The sequence below is a fragment of the Cheilinus undulatus genome, linkage group 20, assembly GCF_018320785.1.
Source record: "Cheilinus undulatus linkage group 20, ASM1832078v1, whole genome shotgun sequence".
In the NCBI taxonomy this organism is placed as follows: Eukaryota; Metazoa; Chordata; class Actinopteri; order Labriformes; family Labridae; genus Cheilinus; species Cheilinus undulatus.
Genome location: NC_054884.1, coordinates 13,342,850 through 13,355,515, shown reverse-complemented (window position 1 = coordinate 13,355,515; position 12,666 = coordinate 13,342,850). Strand labels below are relative to the sequence as shown.

Sequence of the window (12,666 nt, the reverse complement as noted above, 5' to 3'; positions counted from 1 at the left end):
TATTGTCCACTTACTAGTAAATTTGGGATAGTGTTATAGATTATAGATATATGATAGAATATGGATTTTATCTATAGAATAATAAAATAATTAAAGGTATAGTGTGTAAAACTGGGAATATTGGTGACATCTAAAAGTCATTTCTAGATTGTGATGCTCATTTCTCTGATGGAATCTGTGGCAACCAGTGGAATTTTAAAAAATGTGTGTCTGTTATTTGGTCCTCTCTGTGGTTCTGTAGAAAAAAAATCCAAGATGGTGATGTCTGTGGAGGGGACCCTCCCTATGTATGAATAAAAGGCTTCTTCTGAGTTGATTTAAAAAAATAACAATCTTATGTAATCAGGTGTTAAAATGATAATTAAGATAGATCTTATTATAATTTTATATATATATATATATATATATATATATGATGGTTCAGATGTTACTGTTTTCATTTAAAGTTTTTGTTTGTTCATTGTGAGGTGTGGTAAATTCCCCAAATCTTTCAGCCACTGTGGTTTTGATCAGAAGCATTGTGTTTTTTTAGAGGATCAAATTTCTAGTGAGTGGGTGTGGCTTCAGCTGTCCAAGTTCACACAATCCTGGAGCAGATTTTACTGCCTTATTTTTCATGATTTTGAAGCTCAACTTAGAGATGTTTTTCATGACTGAAATTTGGCCTAGTGGTTCATAACACAATCGCCTATCAAACAACAAACCACTTTACAGGGACTTTAAGAGCAAAGAGAATTTTTACATGTGTTCTAAACAAAGTTACAAAGCCATTTTAGCCAGTTATGTGATGGCATCGCATTGCCATTAATCAACATACAATTTTTAATTGCGTTTTTCAGCCCTATGACTAATTAATCAAAATTAAGTGAAAATTTTTGGCAGCACTACAAATGCATCAAAAATCATTACTGGCCTGCAAAATTGCAATTTACAAAGAAGGCAGGCAGACACACGAAAAAAAATAGCGTCAGAGTCACTTATTAATGTATGGATTTATATTTAAAAATCAGCCATTTGAACAAGACATTAAAGGTTAAAACTAATGTTATTCATTCAATTTATAGAAACATTCTTTGAAGGTGGTCTGGAAGTAATGCATGGAGGCAGTTTTTGCAGAGCTTGCTCTTTTTGTCATGTATTACACAATGATGAGATCAGTCTTAATATTCAGTGGGCCTGTGACAGTGGAGTACCCCAGAAAAAGGCATTTATTAATTTGAAAGTGGAGTAAACACAGAGAGCAGTTTAAAGCTTGACAGAAATGAATATTTTATTTACTGATGTTCTAAGATCCTGTTTTAGCTAAGTCCCTAAAGAGGGTTACATGAGGGTGGCTGATTTTGCTCTTTCTTGTGGATCAGCTTCATTGAAACTGTTATGTAATACTGGCAGAGCACGTGTCAGAAGAGAGATCAGCTGTAGAAACTAAACGGAAATGTGTTTAACAGTGAAAAGATGTTTTTCTGATTAAGTATCCAACAGTAGAAACGCTGGTTAGAGTTTGAGAGGTTCATAAATGATAGTCCGTTACGCTGACCGGTGAAGAGGACGGCGATCCCTGCCCCTGCGCCACACCCCCTCCAACTGCTCCTATCCGACAGCGTCATTACGTCACTCTGCATCCGAAGCTAGACCAGTCGCAGCCATTTTACTCCGCGAAATAAACTTCAATCTCACAGCCAGGAGGAAAACACAACACATACGATATCTCAGCTGACATTCATGGATATCTCATCGTGAAGCCGAGCACGGACGGATTTGAGGTTCAACTCTCCGCACTTCGGTAAGACCACGCAGCCGTGGCGGCGCTGTCTTGTTTTTAGCATGTTAGCCTGTGCTAGCTAGACTCAGCTAACTAGCGAAACTGTGAGGAGGTTGTTGTTGAGGTGCGTCCGTGATATGCAGACAGAGACAGCAGACGAGGCTCGGTAAGAGCACACAGCAAAAGCATGGGCTACGACGAAAGGATTGTGACGGGCCATAAGATACGTTTTCTAACGTTTTACTCAAATGACTGCCACCCAAGCGCGCCTTCGTTGTTGGTTGTTGGCACAGACTGCAACTCACTCACCTGTCAGATTTAAAGTAACTAGCTAACATTAGCTTATCCCACACCCACCCGCCTCCACCACTGCGATAAAAGTAGCTGTGGTGAAGCCAACTGACATGTCAGCGACTAATGCGTCCAAATGAGACGTCTTTGTTTGCTGCTTGGGTAAGCTAAACAGTAAATTGTGAGTTTACTACATGTTTATTCAGCCGTTTACTCCCTAACAGTGATGCTTTGTGAATGCTGGAGCATGACATAGAATATCTTTGGGAGTTGGCAGCCCTGTTACTTAAGTGTTAATAACCACGCACCCCGTGTAATCCTCTGTGTAATGAGGGCCCCTTTGGCTTTCACAGACTCCATGATGTTATCTCATTGCACTTCAATCGATTGAAGTGATGAAAGTGAGGTAGTGCTGCAGCAAAGCCAGACAGGTTTAGGGTCTGTGTGAGTCATACAGGCGGACAGGATGTGGTCGGCCCCATCCAGTCACAGTCTGTCACAATAGTGTGAATTATTAGCGGAAAGAAGGTAGTCTAATGTTGGGTACTTTTCGATAATGTGCGTTTTAAGACGATACATTCTAATGGTTGATTGTATTTAAAGTAGGCGACATAAGCTACGAAATACTACATCTATTTAATAAGGCAGGTGTTTGGGACAGAATGGGTTCATAAGAGACTGAAGGAAAACTGGTGGGGGAATTTTGCCAACATATCTGCAATTTAGATAGGAGTGTAGGAGTGTGCCTGCAAGTTTGTCAATAAAAAACATGAAATTATCCAATGTTGGCATTGTTACCCCTGAATTTTTACTGAAAATGTAAATAAGTTTGTTATTAAAAACAAAAACAAAAAAACACTTTGACCCGAGCTTTAGCTTCTGAAGCATTTTTAGTTGGCCCCTCTTATTTGGGATCAGTAGGACCTGATATGTTCAAATAATAAGCAGGGCTGAATGATTTTGGAAAATAATCAAATCGTGATTTTTTTTCCTCCAGTATTGCGATTTGATACGTGACTACTCCTGAACTTTCTTTTATTCCTAAACAAGGGCTGAACAAGTCTTCAGAAATATTGAACTCTGATGATTTTGACCCATATTGCAAATTAGATATGAAGTGTTGCATTGACGTGTTTTTGTAATTCTCATTCAATGAGAAAAAAGAACAAAAATTAAGAAGGTAGGATTTTTTTGTAGACTTTTCTAAAACAAATTGGCACGTAAATGATTGCATATGTCATGCATAACATCTCTGCTGCAAACAAACTTTTAGACTGCTATTTTGACACAAATTTCAGGTCAAAGAATTATTGCACCTTCTGCAATTTGAAAATTGCAGCAGGCCATATTGCAATTTAATCTAGTTTTCAATTAATTGTCCAGCCCTAATGCTAAGCCGTGTCTCTGAACAGGATGTAGTTTAGATCAATGGTTCCCAAAATGTGGGTTGGGACCCCTTGGGGGTTGCAGGATGCTTTCTAAAACAACAAAGAAAAAATTGATATAATTTTTAAGTGGCATATTTTATCCATTATTAAATAAAATATCCTGAAAATGAGATACATTCAAAATAGAGTCATAGCTATTAAGTGAGATTTGTGCTCAAATGAAAGTGATGTGTATGAAAACTCTTTAAAATGTAAATTTCCACATGATGCTTTTGCAACATTGCATGCTTTAACCACCTTCAGGGACAGCGGGAGTCCCCGGTCTCTGGCAATGTTATAATGGGGGTCACTCGCTCAAAAGCTTGGGAACCCTGGTTTAGACCAAAAACGATGTCGGCACATCTCTTAAATAAATATGTTGACTATCTCAGCTACTTTGTATGGTTTAGACGGTGTGCAGGAGCTTGCGTGCAACATTTGGTAATTAAAAACAATGTAATACCCTATGTTTGGTGTCTAGGACTGAAACTTATTATTCCATGGTAATGAATATAACTGTCATCTAACTTTTACTAACAAATGTGTTATAGTTTAAATATCCTGCCTATGCTCCTGCTTTACCTGGGTTTCTCCCTTATTTTTGGGCTGTTTCACATCCACCTCCTGTTTTATAGTTTCTCCCAGGACACTCCAGGAATTTTCCTAGCTTTACTAGAAATATGCTAATTATACCCTCAACACAGAATCGTCTTTGTAAATTTGTCTGAAAACACCTAAGATAATTATTGGCCAAAATTGCATTTATTTTATTTATTTGTTATTATCCGGATAATAAAATATTAACCAATAACACAACAGCGCTTATTAGTCACCTAAGAGTAGTCCTCCTAACAATGGACTGTTGCCGCTAGCATAAAGAATTAACATTGGGGCCAAGCCGGAGGCTAATGCCAGACAGAGTGCTTGTTCAGCAGGCACTTGAAACTGCAGACAGTTTTCCATAGACAGCCAAAAGGCAAATCTATTAAAGATGATATCAGTCTGATAGTCTCCTGATCCACCGCTGCCTCTTAGACGTATCCCTGCCTGCTGTTTGATGTGGTTTCATTCACAGTCTGATCGACAACTTTGGGAACATCAGTTTAACCACACACAACAACAGTAGTTTCTATTAACGGTGTGCTTATCATTGTTTTATCTATCTCTGATATGAATTATGTAAGTGCATATTTGGATGACAATCATCAGCTTTCTAACCCTGCAGTTCCCCAAACATCTCCCTTTATAAAGCATGACAGCCTGTTATCATGTACTTGTTTTATCTGTAGATTAATTGTGCAGGCTTTTAGTCTGTTAAGTTTAAATTGAGGAATAAATTCTACTTATTTGAAAATTACCTTTGTTTTAAATAAGGAAACATGTCTGATAGGACATATGTCAGCTGAATTCTTGTCTAGTTGATTGAAATATTAGAATTGGCTGTTTTTCAAGAGATTCAAAGTAATTTCATTGAAATAATTAAAAAAGCAAAAGTACGTCAGTTTGTAGCTAACGTACTTTGTACACAGATGTTCTAGTTAAATTATAAAAAGAATAAAAACAGTTGTGATGTCAGAATTGTTCTTTGTTATCATACATATCTTTGCTCACTACATATTAACTCATCTTACCCTGAGATGTGCATGAATACATGAAATAAACTTCTTTTTGAAATCAACAGCTGATAAAGAATTACTGGTTCTTATCGGTTATTGGCCATTAGGGGTTGAAAAGACCAAAGCTAAACCTACTCTCATGTGGCTCATACATGGCTTTAACAAGGCAAGGTATGTCTCTTAGTATCTAATCACCCCCTCTACCAAAACCTCCCGTATTTGGAAACCTAAATGTTGACTGGTATGTGTCTCTAGCCTCGAAACAATGCTATTATGCAATGTGATCAAAAAGTTCAAGCACAAGAGCTTCAGTGAAGGTGTGCTGGAGTTAGCCTGTAATTTTTGTGTCTTAAAACCAAAAAATTACCCAGTGTTGCATTCCAAGGACTTCTGTTTTTGTTGCAGTGGTATCCAAACAGGGATCAACAATGTTACATTTTTACTGCAATCATATTTGAGTACAAAGATCTGGAGTATGAAGTACAAGTAAAAGATGATTTAGAAAGGTGCTTATAAGCCCTAAGTTTGATATCAACTGCCATTAATAAACAGAAACATATTTCCACCATTAAATTGGTATCTATTAATCTGCTAGTATCTGCTAGCTGCCCTGAGGTTCATTAAACGTGGCAACATGGTTTGAAAGCATAGACATAATACCCAGATCCCAGTCCTGTTTATTTTTCTGCAAGCTGGGAGAGCTCCTTACATCAAAGTTTTCAAAATGTTCACATCTTCACTGCTTTTCCACATATTTTATAATGTTTCAAAACCAAAAGCTTAACAAACTATAGATCTTTATGCATATACTAAAGAGAATATACTTAGTAAATTGCACAACCATTAATAATTTCATTTCAAACAAGAAATTTTCCATTATTGTGTGCCTAGGACTTACATTTCTGTTACCATAGTAGCAGATCAGGGATTGATCATGAGTGCTTTTTACTAGAATGGTCTTGAAGTTGAACAATCTGGTATTGTGACAACACTCAATGGGAGAGTACTTATCCAAAGGTGTAATCCATATATCCCTGTGTGTTGTGATTATCCTACCTCCCAGTGCAGTATTAGTTTGCATGAAGACTCTCTGCTAACAACACTTCAGTGTAGGGTTTCTTCCTGTCTTTCCCTGTGGAGAATTGAAGAAAGCGTAACCCAATATTACAGTGTAAGCAGCTGTGTTTGCATTTAATAGTACTTGATTTCTGTCCACATTTCAGCTGCATTGGATATCTTTTAATATTAGATCAGCAGAGCAGACTCCACTGAGTCACAAGAGTTATAGGTACTGGCATGCTAGACTCATCTCATCAGAGAAAAGAGTGCCACCCTGGGCAGCTAATTCAGGTTTTCATGTCTCTGAAGCCTTTTTATATAACCAGCCTACATTATGCCTCATTGCAGGCGACACTTTCTCAACTCCCCTGCTCTTTTAAATCAAGGCTGTTGAAGTCAAGCAGAGCGCCTTCTGAAATTGTCCTCCCATTTTAAGTATGGTCGTTCATGGTCTTTGGCTTCCAGAACCTGAGACCTTGTGTTTGTTTCGTTTTTCCAAATCTTTTGTACCGTTTTTAGAGGATCTTTTCAGCCTGGGGTCCATGAAGGCAGCCAGGAAGGAAACGACAGCACACGCGTGTCTGTGGGAACAGAGCAGAACAGAGACCAGAGTGAATGAACCACAGCAATGACATCATTTCTGTCTTATCTCTGGATAAAAGAAGACATTTTTGTTGGACGAGACGTGCGCTATTTATGGCCCAGAAAAATCCAGAGTCAGACTTAAGCTTAGCTTTGCATGGTTCTCATGCTGTGTGCTTGTTTTGCAAGCCTGTGGTACATTTTTCTTGAAGCCTCTGTTAGGATGTTGTAGCTGGTCATGAAAAGGACTAAAATTCATACTTCTGCCTCTATGTCACCCACACAACATCAGGCATGGGTTGATTATTTGTGTCCACCTTACTCCTAGCCTCCATGATACTATTTGTTAATTCTGGGTGTGACTTCCAGTGCCTTCGGTCCAACTGGTGTTATCCATTGTAAAAAGACACTAATAAATGATCTCAGATAGTGTACAAGCATATTAGCTTACTTTATCAGCTGTTTATCAGTATTTACATATCAAGTATAACCAGGTTTTATTTAAGGGAGTGACCTTTTATACTTAAAGCAGACGTACAGCCCAGTCAGAGTGTTTACATTTACCTTTTTAGTTTGAGGATGTTCTGAAAATCCTATTGTTTGACAAACTAGTCCCTCTTTGAACATTTGCTTTTATTAATATCCCTGATTCACACTTCGCCATCTCTTCAGGTTGGTAAATCTGAAATCTATATTAATTTATGAAGCACATCCCTGATTCATTCAGACTGTAAACAGCATGTTTAATACACCAACGCTGTTAAAGACGCATATTCAAACTCTGTCTAGTAATTGTACAAGCTCATAATGTTAAGGAGTTCCCAGAACTTAGATTTTTCAGGAAATACAACTTACAGCTTATTATCATTGTCAAATTTAAAATGAAAAAAGAAGTGTAGGGTCTTTGCAGATGATGTCATGCAGAAGCAGAGAACACCCTTGGGGGGCAAGTAGGATTTCTTCATAGATAAATGTCACCAAAAAGGCTGTGTGTTGAGCAGTTTATGACTATGCAAAGTGTTCAAAGTGCGAAAATGATATCATTCTTAATTCTTTAGCTACTTCTGTGCCTTGAAAGAAGTGAAATATTCAGGCAAAAATTTAACAAAATGTTAAAAAAGCCTCCGTCTGGAGCCTGGACAAGCAGTGTCATGCAACATATATGGTCGACTTCAACAAAGTGGTCCACTTTGGTCCAGTACAGTTTTGTCACAGTTAAGCACATTGAACTCTGATCTTACCCATGTTTCCACAACCGATGTCCGTTTCACCAGCCCCCAGTTTGTCTGAATAATCCTCAAGTGTATGGTGTCAACACGATTCCTCTCCAAATCTGATATTTATGGTTCTTGTTCATAATGCCTCAGGCGGAATACCCACATTAATCAATGAGAGCAAGCAGACTGGGTAGCCTGCATCACCAGCCAGGTGTTAGGTATACTTTCATGACACACAAACATCAACACTGCACCTTCCTCGCAGCCAGGATTCGATCTTAATTCTTTTCCGTATTTTATATTTTTGCTGCAGCTGTAACACATGCCAGGACGGCTCATTGTGGAGGGACAACCCAAAGGTATTGCCAGGCATCCATGTTTGTTTTTCTTCTGAAGCCACATGATCACACGAGGTTGTTGGCAGATCCACAGGTTTGTGGTCTCAGTGGTCTCACAGTCTGGCTTGTCTAGTGTGTGTGCCCAGGGGATTATAGGATGAGAAGTCATTATGTCTGTGGTCTCCCATGTTTTTGAAATTGTTTAAGATTTGAAAACCGTGTAGCGTGTGGCCAGCCTTACCTCACAAGGTTTATCTTTGTGACAAAATGAGGAATATTTTATGTGTTAAAGGGGCTTAGATAGCCTCCTCAAGACTCTTGTCTCCCTTCATTCATCTAGATAACACTTGATGCTGCAGGACTGAGTAATTTGTGATATTGATTGTTCCACGCATAAATTTGTTACACTGAAAAAAAGTCACATTTTTGTGTGGGTATTGTATGTAGAAATTTTCCAATGATAATTGCAGCGTAGAGGTCAATTTAGAGCTGTACAGTACTAACTTTTCTCTGTTTCCATTCATTTCTTAATGGCTGATCATGTGATTGCAAACAACCTGTTTGCTAAAGTGAGGATGTATTCTTTTAAAACACTATATTAGCCACTAGGAGAAACATTGAATTTCTGTGCCTGTTGCATCATGGGAAGTTCTACAGATAATCATACCATAAAACACCAAATAAACGCCTGGTCTGCTCAGTGATTGAGACAAATAAATGGCCGGGCTATTATTTGGTGTTTTACAGTATCTATATCAGAGCAAAGAGGCATCTGGCTGCAGACCTCTATGGTGGGGCAACTTCAACTCTAGAGCAGGAAGTGATGTACTAACCCTTTGTTGGGGTTTCCCTTAGTTTGTATTATGTTATTTTCAATTTGATCCCCCTCCCCTTACCCTCACCCTAAATATTTGGGTTTTCCCTACTTTGTGGTGTGTTAAATTTAGGTTGATCCCCCTCAGAAAATTTCAGATTTTTATTCATAAACTTCTGTATCAGCACAAGTTGGAACTTCCTCACAGTAGCTATAAATATTGCTGGAAATTATGGATTATACAGCAATTAGAATGAATGATTATGTGATAATTATTTAAATTTCTAGCCCTACAGCTATGTAAATTTGTTTTTAGACAGATTTTTGGCTGCTTCAAGATATTGGGCCTTTTAACATCTTTGCTTTGTCAGTGTTTCATCACAGCCTGCTCATAGTTTATTCACAACTGTCGGTGGTCTGTTTATGTCCTGTAACATTTGCCAGACCTCCTCGTCTGTTCATGCTGTGTTAGCTCTCAGAACAAGGTGGCAGTTTTCAGTTATCTAATGCTGTCACTTCAGTGGATGTGTGCATGCCTGCCTGCTTGTAAGTGCGTGTGGGTTCTTCATCACTGGAAGTCTTCACAGCCAGGCCTATTTGTAGTAAAGTTGACCCATGGCCTCTTCTCGTCAGTATGCTGAGACTTGGGAGTGGAGCTTCTCTGTGTTTGTTTCTGTCATGGATACATCACTCAAAGGCTTGTTTTTATTCATAAACACTTCAGTGGCTTCAGAATAATGTGGAAAAACATGATTGTGAAACCCCGATACGGCTTGAAAACACCTTGACTCTGACAGTTGTTTTTGTTCTGCTAGTCTGCCTCAACCAGGAGGATGTTTTATGCAGAACGTCATAAAACCTCTCACCTGCACTGCACAGTCAGACCTTTATACGCGAAAGAACAGCCTCTGGGGATGGACACACCCAGTGGGAAACTGTTTTCTGAAATGATAACCTAATCTCAAAACCAGTTCACGTTGTGAGTTGATAATAAAATTATGTGTTATTTCGGCTTGGAGGCTGGCGTTGCAGAAAGCTTCACAATAAGCTTTTGTGACGTAGAGAAAAAGCCTCAAAGTGAAGTCTGCTAGGTTGTGATAATACTGGTGTCCCATGAGTAAAATATCTAATTTCAAAGTCTCTTAAAGGAGATGTATTTTTAGCTCTTCCAGTGACACCACGAGGATCAAACGACTGCATTGACAGTTACTTTGTGAGCATGTTGTGTTGGTTTCATGCAGCACTCTTGGATTTCTCATGCAATCAGAAGCTGTCCGGTAGCCGCTGAGCAGTTTATGTCCGATACGTAAAGCTGGATAAGCTATCTCTCCTGGTCAATGTGCAGATCTACAACCCTGAAAACTCTTTCTCTTCCATTCCCACAAGCTCAAACACTGTTTAAAAATGAACTTTAGCTGCCTCTGACAATCATTGTCTATGCTGTCCCCTACCCAGAGTGTTAGAAGAGTAATACTCAGTTGTTTAAGTCTTCTACTTGCTTGTAACTACTCATTGTCATGAGTATGATGGCTGCCCAATGTGTCCTGTGTTTGTTTGGATCGTTTGAGCACGTCTACAAAAATTAATCATGCACGGTCCCAGAATGCAGTATAAATAACCAGTAGAGGCAAAGAGGATGTGGCAGTCAACAAAGCAGCAGGGACAGCAATGTCAGAAAGTTTTAAAGAGAAGCTGACAGACCAAGTCTGCTATTATCCACGAGTGCTATTTGTACGTGAAAGCACAGTGTCAAACATCCCTCTCATAACCGCTAGGGACAGGGGAGTTCTGTTAAAGAAGCTGACATGGAAACCTGCAAAACTAATGGAAACAAGTTTGGGACATTGCACCTGTGCATAGAGGACAAATTTAGAGCAGGTGTGTTCTGTAACAGCCATCAGTCGGAGCTATGATTTCAGAATTAACATTATTGTAACCTAATCAATTTTTTAAGTTATATGCATGGCATTTCTTTTATAAAACAGTGCTAAAACTTGTTTCCCATACTCTTGTTTTTTTGCTAACTTTTCCATCCAAATCCAAAAGATTGTAACCAGGAACAAAGATGTAAGAAATTCCTTAAATTTTGTATACTGTAGCAAGCAGGTGTTTGCTTAAAAATTTACAGAAACAACTAAGTGATTTGACTGAAGATTAAGGGTGAAATGAATTGTTGATGTCAACAAAATATGTTAACAGGTTACTATACTGTGTCTGATTTTTGAACTGCATGTTTACATGGCATCGTTTTTGGGAGCAGAGATTGATTAGTGAGCACATCCCTATGATCTTTGTTGAGAGTTGTATGTAAATTTAGCAATCATGATGTAACATAAACAAAATATAGTGTAATGATGGCGGCCCATGCTGTGATCCTTGTGGACACTTGTAGAGCAGGGATGTCAAACTCAATCACAGCAGAGGCTGGATTCTGGATTCAGGACTAACCTGGCGGCCTAACAGCGGCACCTTTTTAACCATAAACTGTCAACCTCATTTCACCAGTAATAAAATGTGAAAAAATAACTTTGCTCTGATGATAAACGATTTTGACATTTAAAAAGTTAAAAAAGATACATCTAAAGGCTCACAACTGATAAAAGTAAATGTATTAGATCAAAAAGGTCAAAACATGAAATTGAAATTGAAAAATAATGTTTTTAATGGCAAATATATAAGAAAGAAAGTCAAAAGCATGAGTTTAAAAGGTATGACATTAAATATGACAAATATTAAATATGGCATTAAATGTGTAATCATGAAATTAAAAGTCAAAATATGATTCAACATAGAAAAAAATAGATTTTGAGTCCAAAAGGTCAAACTATGGGATTATGAAGTCAAAGTTTGGAGTTGAAAACATGAGATAAAATACAAAATAATTGGTTAAAGAGGTCAAAATCTGACTTAAGATTTAGAATTATGAATCTTAAAGCTCAAATTATTATATGAGAAGTCCCAATTATGAGTTAGAATGCTCAAAGTATGAAATTACAAGTCAAAATGTTAAGTTTAAGGTATTGTAAGATGCAAAATTGAAAATAGGAAATTAAAACATAAATTGATTTGTTTTCCCACATTCCTGACTTCTTATCTAAATATTTTTACCCCTTTTTTAGATTTTGTGACTTAACAAGGATTTTTTAAATCATCAAGGATAAGATGAAGGCCCATACTGATGGGCCAGTAATAACAGAAATATGAGATCATCTTGCGGGCTGGATTTAACTGTTCCATGGGCCGGATATTGGCCCCCGGGCCTTGAGTTTGACACCTGTTTTGTAGAGGCTCTTGGCTTGCTGGGTGAGGAGATGCAGCATTGGTAATGCATGCCTCCTTGGCTAAAACAAAGATTCAGACATGGGGATGTCTCGGATGCTGCCATTGAATCTGTGTCAAAGAGCATGGAAGTTGTAGAGCAGTTCACCTACCCTGGCAGCTTAATCCGTAGATCCCTTGACTGCGAGGCTGAGATCAACAGCAGACTTGGACTAGCGCATGGGCGATGGGTTCGCTGAGCAAGACAGTGTGGCATTCCCAGTATCTGAGCATACTAACAA

At 38.3% G+C, this 12,666-nt stretch overlaps 1 protein-coding gene across 1 annotated transcript in view; it reads left to right on the top strand.

The window, feature by feature from the left end:
- Positions 1 to 1,630: 1,630 nt before the first annotated feature.
- The window catches only part of mrtfba (myocardin related transcription factor Ba), a 51,181-nt gene continuing 40,145 nt past the window's right edge, over positions 1,631 to 12,666 (top strand). The window contains exon 1 of the mRNA XM_041815101.1: positions 1,631 to 1,783. The gene's annotated coding sequence lies outside the window, so the exon portion shown is untranslated. The remainder of the gene's footprint in view (positions 1,784 to 12,666) is intronic.